This window comes from Rutidosis leptorrhynchoides, chromosome 2, assembly GCF_046630445.1.
Source record: "Rutidosis leptorrhynchoides isolate AG116_Rl617_1_P2 chromosome 2, CSIRO_AGI_Rlap_v1, whole genome shotgun sequence".
In the NCBI taxonomy this organism is placed as follows: domain Eukaryota; kingdom Viridiplantae; phylum Streptophyta; class Magnoliopsida; order Asterales; family Asteraceae; genus Rutidosis; species Rutidosis leptorrhynchoides.
Window position 1 is genome coordinate 676,600,370 of NC_092334.1, and position 8,773 is coordinate 676,609,142.

Here is an 8,773-nt window from a genome sequence, read left to right on the forward strand (position 1 = left end):
AATTAAATAAAAGGATTTTGGAAAATCGAAACGGTTTGCTCTTAGAAATGATTAATCGGGGATTAATCGGCGAGTAATTGGGTCTTTTATAACACTGCTTATGTCAATGGTCTATGTGTCTGTCATGTATGTGGTTGTGGTACAATTAGCGCTGCTGCTATTTGATGTTCACTAAGTACCTGATCCCGTTGTTCCTCTTTATGAATGATAGTTTGACCTGTCAAGATCAAGCCTCAATCTATGGGTTTTGGCAACAACAATGAGGGAAGGTTAATAGGTTATACTTAGCATGGTGCAGCTATGTATATGGTACATATCAGTTCAAATTGATATTTGTGGATTTTATTTATCATAAATTTGGGTTCCTTACAATTTTTGGCAAAGATATTGGACTGGCTTTTGTTGGTGCGGATTAAGGTACTAAATGCTATTTTAGATTGGTTTCGAACAACTTTATCATGCCATCTTTTTACTTCTGGAAAGAACCAAGGTCTCAAATTTTTTTAAATTTGGTGATATGTTGACTTTTGAAAGTCAACGGGTTATCTTATTATGGTCTGATTCGGCCGACATGGGTATTGTTTGCCACATAGGTCATGATTGTATCTAGATGGAGAAATAGGGAGGTATATTGGTATACAAGAGGGTCAATATGATATTAGTGTTCTGTGTTAATTGTCAACTAAGGTTTCTAGCATAGCTTTTTGTGTAGAAATTTGATCAGAGAGGTATAGCGTTGGATCCAAGTACTAAAGATTGCATCATATGGGTTTGGATATGCTCATCTTACAATTTTTTCTCTTAAAAAATTGATCAAGATTTTCAAATTATTTATTTTGCTAAATTGTTAACTTTTAAAAGTCAACGGTTTATGATTTTGGGGACTACATATACTATTATGGGTGATGTGTATTGGGATATTGATATTGTTGGTGATCCAAGGTATATAAGTGTTGATAGTGTCAAGATTGGCATGAGAGATGGAATGCATTCATTCTTATTTCTGATTAGTTTATTTTGTTTTTATAAGGCATATGTTATATTGGCATATGTTATATTGGTATATGTATAATTGTTTTGACATAAGTAATATAAGTATGACAAGTGGATTTTGGATGTGCATTAAAACATCCTTAGGTTTTTTTGGTTTTTGTCATCGTTTAGAGGCCATTTTAGTTTTCATTTTGTAAGTGTTTTAGGTTTTCACTAAAGACACCTCTTCGGGCATACCCATTGTAGTACTTAAACATGTCGGATTTAGCAGCCTTAATCTATGTGTTGTGTTCACCCACAACAATATTTGTGATACTGTTTTTATCATATCATTAATTGATATAACATTTTACGATTCAAGTTTGTTTGTTGAAGAGTCCATGTGCAACGCACGAGCTCCTAAATCTAATATGTATATATATATATATATATATATATATATATATATATATATATATATATATATATATATATATATATATATATATATATGGTCATCATAAATAGAGAAGCACTTTTTTGGGAGGGAAGTAATTTTTTTTCGTTTTTTGAAATATTTTTTTTCAAACATTAAGACTACATGAAAATATGAACATTTAAAAAAGACACTTTGTGACGATTATTATTATTTTGGCGAGAAAACGTTCGAAGAAATAGATGATAACATTCATCATGAGTAATGTTTTAATTAGAGTCTTTTTTCATCATTTTTTCATCTTGTGTGAGTTTTTTTTTTTTTTTTTTCAAAATTTATCTCGATTTAGAGTTTAAGGTTTTGGTTTTTGGGACCAAACCCAAAATCCTAAACTCTAAACCGTTCATGTTAAAAATTCAATCTAATCCCTAATTTTTAAACCCTAAACCCTGATTTCTAAACCCTAATTTCTAGACCCTAATTTCTAAACCACAGTTTAATGAACCCTAATTTCTAAACCCTTGATTCTAACCCCTTAATATAAAACTTTAACTAAAAATTACATATGACTCATGTTGTCATTTATTTCTTCGAGCATTTTCCTGCCAAATTAATAACATTTATCACAAAGTGTCTTTTTTAAATGTTCATATTTTCATGTGATCTTGACGTTTGAAAAAAAAATTAAAAACGAAAAAAATTATTTCCCCCCACTTTCCCCCAAAAAAGTGTTTCCCTCTTGATTAAAACACTATATATATATATATATATATATATATATATATATATATATATATATATATATATATATATATATATATATATATATATATATATATATATATATATATATATATATATATATATATATATATATATATATATATAGTGGTAGGATCAAGAGGGAAGTAACCAATCGGGGAAAAGCGGTGGGAAGCAAAATGTTTTTTTTCGTTTTTTGAAAAAACGTTGTTCACGAACATTATAGATTGGATGAAAATATGAACATTTAATAAAGACACTTTGTGATAAATGTTTTTATTTTGGCGGAAAAACGCTCGAAGAAGTAATATATAATAATTATCGTGTTTTTCGAGCGTATGTTGAGTTTTAGATATTAGGGTTTAGATATTAGGGTTTATAGGGTTTAGATATTAGTTTAGAAATTTAGGGTTTAGGGTTTAGATTTAGTATTTAGATTGAGTTTTAACACGAACGGTTTAAAGTTTAGGGTTTAGGGTTTAGGGTTTGGTGTTTTGGGTTTATGGAATAAACCCAAACACCAAACCCTAAACCCTAAACGCTAAACTCTAAATCGGGCTAAATTTTACTTCACAATATATGAAGAAAAAAAACATTAACATTCTTCACGAACAATATTATCTTGAATGTTATTTTTTGTCGATAGTTTTCCCGCCTAAATAATAACATTCATCACGAAGTGTCTTTTCTAAATGTTCATATTTTCGTGTGATCTTGATGCCTGAAAAAAAAATTCAAAAAAAACGAAATTTTTTTTTTGCTTCCCCCGCTTCCCCCCGATTGGTTACTTTCCCATTGATCCTGTCCCTATATATATATATATATATATATATATATATATATATATATATATATATATATATATATATATATATATATATATTTCAAAAGTTCAAACGAGAACCACAAAAAGAGCGAGAACTGCGAGAACTTTTAATTTACGGACATTTTCACATGTTAGTAGATTGAATTACCCATAAATGTTAATGGAGAGTAAAAATAAACATAACATTGTTTGAAAAAACTTATATTTTACCTTTATAATCAAATATATAGTTTTCTGTTCACACGTGCATATTTATTTGTGTAACATATGAACACTTCATATAATTAACAAATTAAATTTACTACAAAACTAAACTATATATATATATATATATATATATATATATATATATATATATATATATATATATATATATATATATATCATTAAAGTATTTACAAAAATAGTCATAAATGTAATTTACAATGGATGAATTCTAAACTAAAAAACACTAATACAACACTAAACTAATATAAGGTAGCTATAGTTGGTTCTTTGCCATCCCTCTGCCAATCTTGCCTCCCTCTCCCTCTGCCAACAACATTATAAAATAATTTCACATGTTTATTTATGTAATGCTTTGTACTTAGAAAGGATATATAAAATACCTTAAACGAGAAATTGTTAACTAGAGATCTTTTTTGTGTTAGGTTCTCCTACTGCAACTGTCAAATTCAGCTGTTATACAATTGAATCACGTCTACATGGAAACATGTCAAATTCAGCTGCACTTATCCAGATAGAAACATAGAATTCAATGAAAACACCCTCCAGCAAAACATTGACAATCACATATCGAAAGAAACGACATAGAAAAAATACATAACAATATAAAAAGAAATTGAAAAGGAATATAAGAATATTACCTGTATACAGCAACCTAACGATGCAAAACATTTCTAAATTTTGAGTGGTGGACGGATGAATTCAAAGGTGTTAACCGGACGAACTGTCTGCCAAAGTATGTAATTAAGTAATATCTCATAATAGTATTCACTTTCATATAATTAGTTTCATATAATTAGCCAAAGTCTCAACCTTTGTGAATCCATAAAGGTATTTTTCCAATTGATCCCACTGGCGTTCGTCACCATTTCTTCTAAGAAACATATATTGAAGACATATCCCGATTCTTTCTATAACCTACAATAGCAGAGAAAATACATCATATACAAAAACAGCGCATCATGACCAAAAGTTGCCAATTGTCAATTTATATGCATATATGTATAGAGGGACGATTAAATAAAAATAGTTAATACAAACGATAAGGACGTTCAAGCATTTTAAATTGAATCATGTAGGTAAACAATTCCTCCGTAGTGTATACTTTTAAGTCTCCATTGAAGTGTTTAATATCATCTGAAGCATTAAAGTCAACAAAATCAGAAGTTATCCATGTATCATCTGTACATATATACCTAATTTTCAAATTTGTGACTTTTCAAGTCATCATAAAACTTTAAACTATGCATCAATGAGTATCGGACTGTTTGAAGTATGAATATGTAAACTTTGTGATTATGCCAAATTATATGGTTATAATATAAAAATCTTGATTGTTCATACCATTCTGATGGGTGTTTGAAACAACACTATATTATTGAATATATTGAATAGCCAACTAACATTCACACACAGTCAAGTTCTAATGTTCTACTCAATAGGATACCATTAAGAGTAGTTGAGAAAACATATAATACCATACAGTTACATGAAGATCATGGAGTTGAGCCACTTTTTAAACCAACATTTTTCCCTCGAATCATCGTTAAAAAGGGTTGCTATCATATCTATATTATCTAAACCAACGTATATTACTCGAATCATCGTTACAGTTAGAATGGCAGATGCAAATCATATCTAAAAAACGTGTAATGGAATTCCTACGTTATAAATTAAGTTTTGTCAGACATTTCATCAAACACCTTTCGTGCATTCCCGTAATCACTATATCTTAAACTTACAACACCTGCATTCAACCAAATAAAAAGACTATGTAAACTCTGTAATTCTGTTTCTTTTAGTTTCAATAATATTCACAGTGTTGCTACCAATCAGTATTAAAAAATTAAGCGATACACAAAAAAAACTGAAACGATTAAATACCACAAAAGCTTACCATTAATTTGGCTACCTTCCATTTATACCTGCGTTTTTTGGTGCCGATATTAAAACATATTACCTGTTGAAGAATGATTGTAATACACTGCAATAATAACGAAAGGATTAAACCCAAAATGATGACGAATAATAGAAGAATCGAACATAAACCTATCGTAGATCAATTCCTCGCAAAAGATAGATGGAACGAAAAGAAGCAACGGACAAATTAGGGCTGGTTTATGGTTTTTGAGTAGAGCAAATTGAGAGTTTTTGAGAAGAGAAAATTAGGAAAGGGAGTGGTTGTTGATTGACAAAGATGAGGAAGACATGTGCTCACAAAGGAAACGTAAGGGTTAGTTTGATTAAACGGAGCTCGTTAGGTTAAATAACCCGTTAACTTATTTAAACTTATTTAGACGTGTTCCAGTTAAAAGGCGTTTGTTTCAAACTAATTAGACGTGTCTTTTGTAACTTATTAGACGTGTTCATCATTTAGACGTGTTCCTGGCAAAACTTATTAGACGTGTTTCCAATTAGACGTGTTGTTTTTTCATTCAAGACGTGTTCCTGGTAAAAGTTATTAGACGTGTTCCTTGAAATACTTGTTGGACGTGTTGTCAATTAGAGGTGTTCCTGGTAAAAGTTATTAGACGTGGTTACCAATTAGAGGTGTTATACTTATTTAGACGTGTTGCAGGTTTCTAATTAGACGTGTTGCTACTATTATTTAGACATGTTCCGTGTTTTTTTTTTTTTTTGTAAAAACCTTAATTAGACGTGTTCCGTTTGATAAATTAGTGTAACGACCCAACTTCGTTTTACCAAAAATACGCCCTAAAAAAAATTGTGAGACAGTGCATCTGGACGGCGTCCTGTTATCTGGACGGCGTCCAGCAATAAAGCCCAGGACGGAGTCCAAGCAATTTGGACGGCGTCCAAATGAACTAAAAGTTCCTAATCAGTTTTACAAATTCACGCGGGCAGAAAACCCTCTTCCCGACACTTTTAGACGAAACACTTTTCACAACATATAATATTAGATGAAACTAACACGCTCCAATAATAAAACGAGTTTTACGACTCCGGGCCCACATCGGCCGTTTTACGACTTTCGTACGAAATACAAGTTTTAATCCCAATTTACATTTAGACGAGTTAGGACTCTATAACCCAACCCGATACCAAGAGCATAATCCCGGGGACTACCAAATCTGCAATCCACATCCGCATATCCAAAAGCTACCCCATCGAGCCCAAGCGCTCCTACGCAACTAGCCTAACAACTAGTTAGCTTCATAACACAATACCTGTAAAAAGGTAAACAACGAGAGGGGTAAGCTAACGCTTAGTGAATGCAATAATTATACATATACATATATAACCTACTTACTTGCAATCACTTACACAATATCACATACAAGCTAGCAATTCGACAACTATGCAAACATTATGCATAAACCAATATCCGCAATTTATAATAGGCTAGCGACACCAAAAGCATATAGTTCACAATTAAATATGCTAATACAAAATTCACACAACCATGGTTAACCAATCGTACAAGGGAACGGTACTCGCTAGAGACCATCGGAGTTCATAACATCCATTAGTGTACATACGACGCGTAATCACTAATCCCCCGGGTGATGTCTTGAACACCGCGACAATTTCACCCCCATGACAATGTGGTGTCTTGAACACCGCGACAATTCCACATGTCAATCAAACCAATGAGTGGTGTCTTGAACACCGCGATAATTCCACTCCCATGACAACGTGTTGTCTTAAACACCGCGACTATTCCACATGTCAATCAAACCAATGAGTGGTGTCTTAAACACCGCGACAATTCCACTCGTTACATAGAATGTGGTGTCTTGAACACCGCGACAATTCCACATTCCACGCTACACAAATAAATACATTATATACGTACACGCATAATTATTCCACTCACCTTGGATTGCCAGAACAAGTCATGTATGTAACTCGCATCCAAACGCAACCGAGCAAGCCTTTACCTATAATACGCATATAGGTATACACATAATCAACATACATTCTCTACAAGAGAATTCGACGCCAACACCTTTAACCAAGGGTTTATACCTACATCCACAATCCGCCCATTTAGACATCTAACGCGGACTTCACCAATTACCACTACGGGCGGTAATTCCGACCCATTCAAACAAGTACAATTTAACTAAAATTATACTTGACACCATTTAACCCAAAATCACTATCCACGATTACATTCATTCAAAAACGCCACTTAATACCTAACAAAAGCGTTTAACATCCATTTGACCAAAACTAACGTCATTACCAACTTTGACCCATCAAAGTCAACCCATTTTGACATAAGTCCCAAAAACATCTTTAATCCCTAACGGCTAGTGATTTACTTTCCGAAACACCATTTAACACTTTAATCAAACATTTATATACTCGATTCATCACATCTTGACCCAAAACATAATTCGACACAAATCAAGGTCAATACCCATTTTGACTAGTACACAAGTTCTTATGAACATTTATACACTAACACGTTTATGATTTAGTGATTATACCCAAAACCATGACCAAATTCGTCATCAAACCCTAACCCGCCAATAATGGGTCAAAACCCATCTACTAACCACAACAAACCCATTTCACAACTATTCAAGGGTTTCTAATAAAAAAATCAAGCTCAAACCCTAATTTGAATATCAAAATCAAATAAAGAAAATTGGAGTTAGGACTTACCACCACTACTAAAACATAGCTAAGAACGCAAGAAACAACTTTAACACTCGAACCTTCGCCCGATTCAAGCTTCTTCTTCTCCAATCGAAGCTTTCTCTCTCTAAGACTCACCCTCTCTCTCTAAATAAGATGGGAGTGTTTGTGTGGGTGAAAATGAGGCTTGAAAGAGCCTTGGATCAGTTTTGATGATCCTAAACCGACCCCAAAGTGAAAAGACCAAAACACCCCAAAATATACCCTTAAAAACATTAAAATTTCACAGCTGGCCCGTCAGGCCATTTGGACGGTGTCCAAAATGGCCGAACTGCGTCCAAACCAACTGAGACTGAAACTAAATCTTGTTTTGGTCGTAACTTTCAAACCGTAACTCCGTTTTCGATGAATCAAATATCGTTGAAAACGTAATGAGGTTAATTTCCAATGGTAAGGTTTTAGAACATTAACTCGAACTTTATTTGGGATCCAAATATACGCTTACACGCCCCGTAATTCGAATGACGTCCAAAATAACGCGTAACTGAAAAACGGGGTGTTACAATTAGACGTGTTATGTAGTGAACACGTCTAAATGAATGGCTCTAAATGAGCCGAAATGTAGTGCCATCTGAGTTTTATGTATTCATGTCGAGTGACTAATGATGTTTTATATGCATCCCGAGTCCCGACGTAGCATGTATGTATGCATCCTTACTCCTGACTAATGTGTATGTATATCTCCTGGGTCCCGACTCATGTGCACTATGCATCCCTAGTCTTGATGTATGTATGTATGTATAAGTAGTCCAGGATAATACGTACTGTATGCATCCATATTTTATAAAGTGAATTAAATTGGATGAAGAAAACCTAAACCTTTGATGCAAGTGAAACTATAAATAGTAAAGCAGTTGAAGCTATATACGTTGGATGAAACTAAA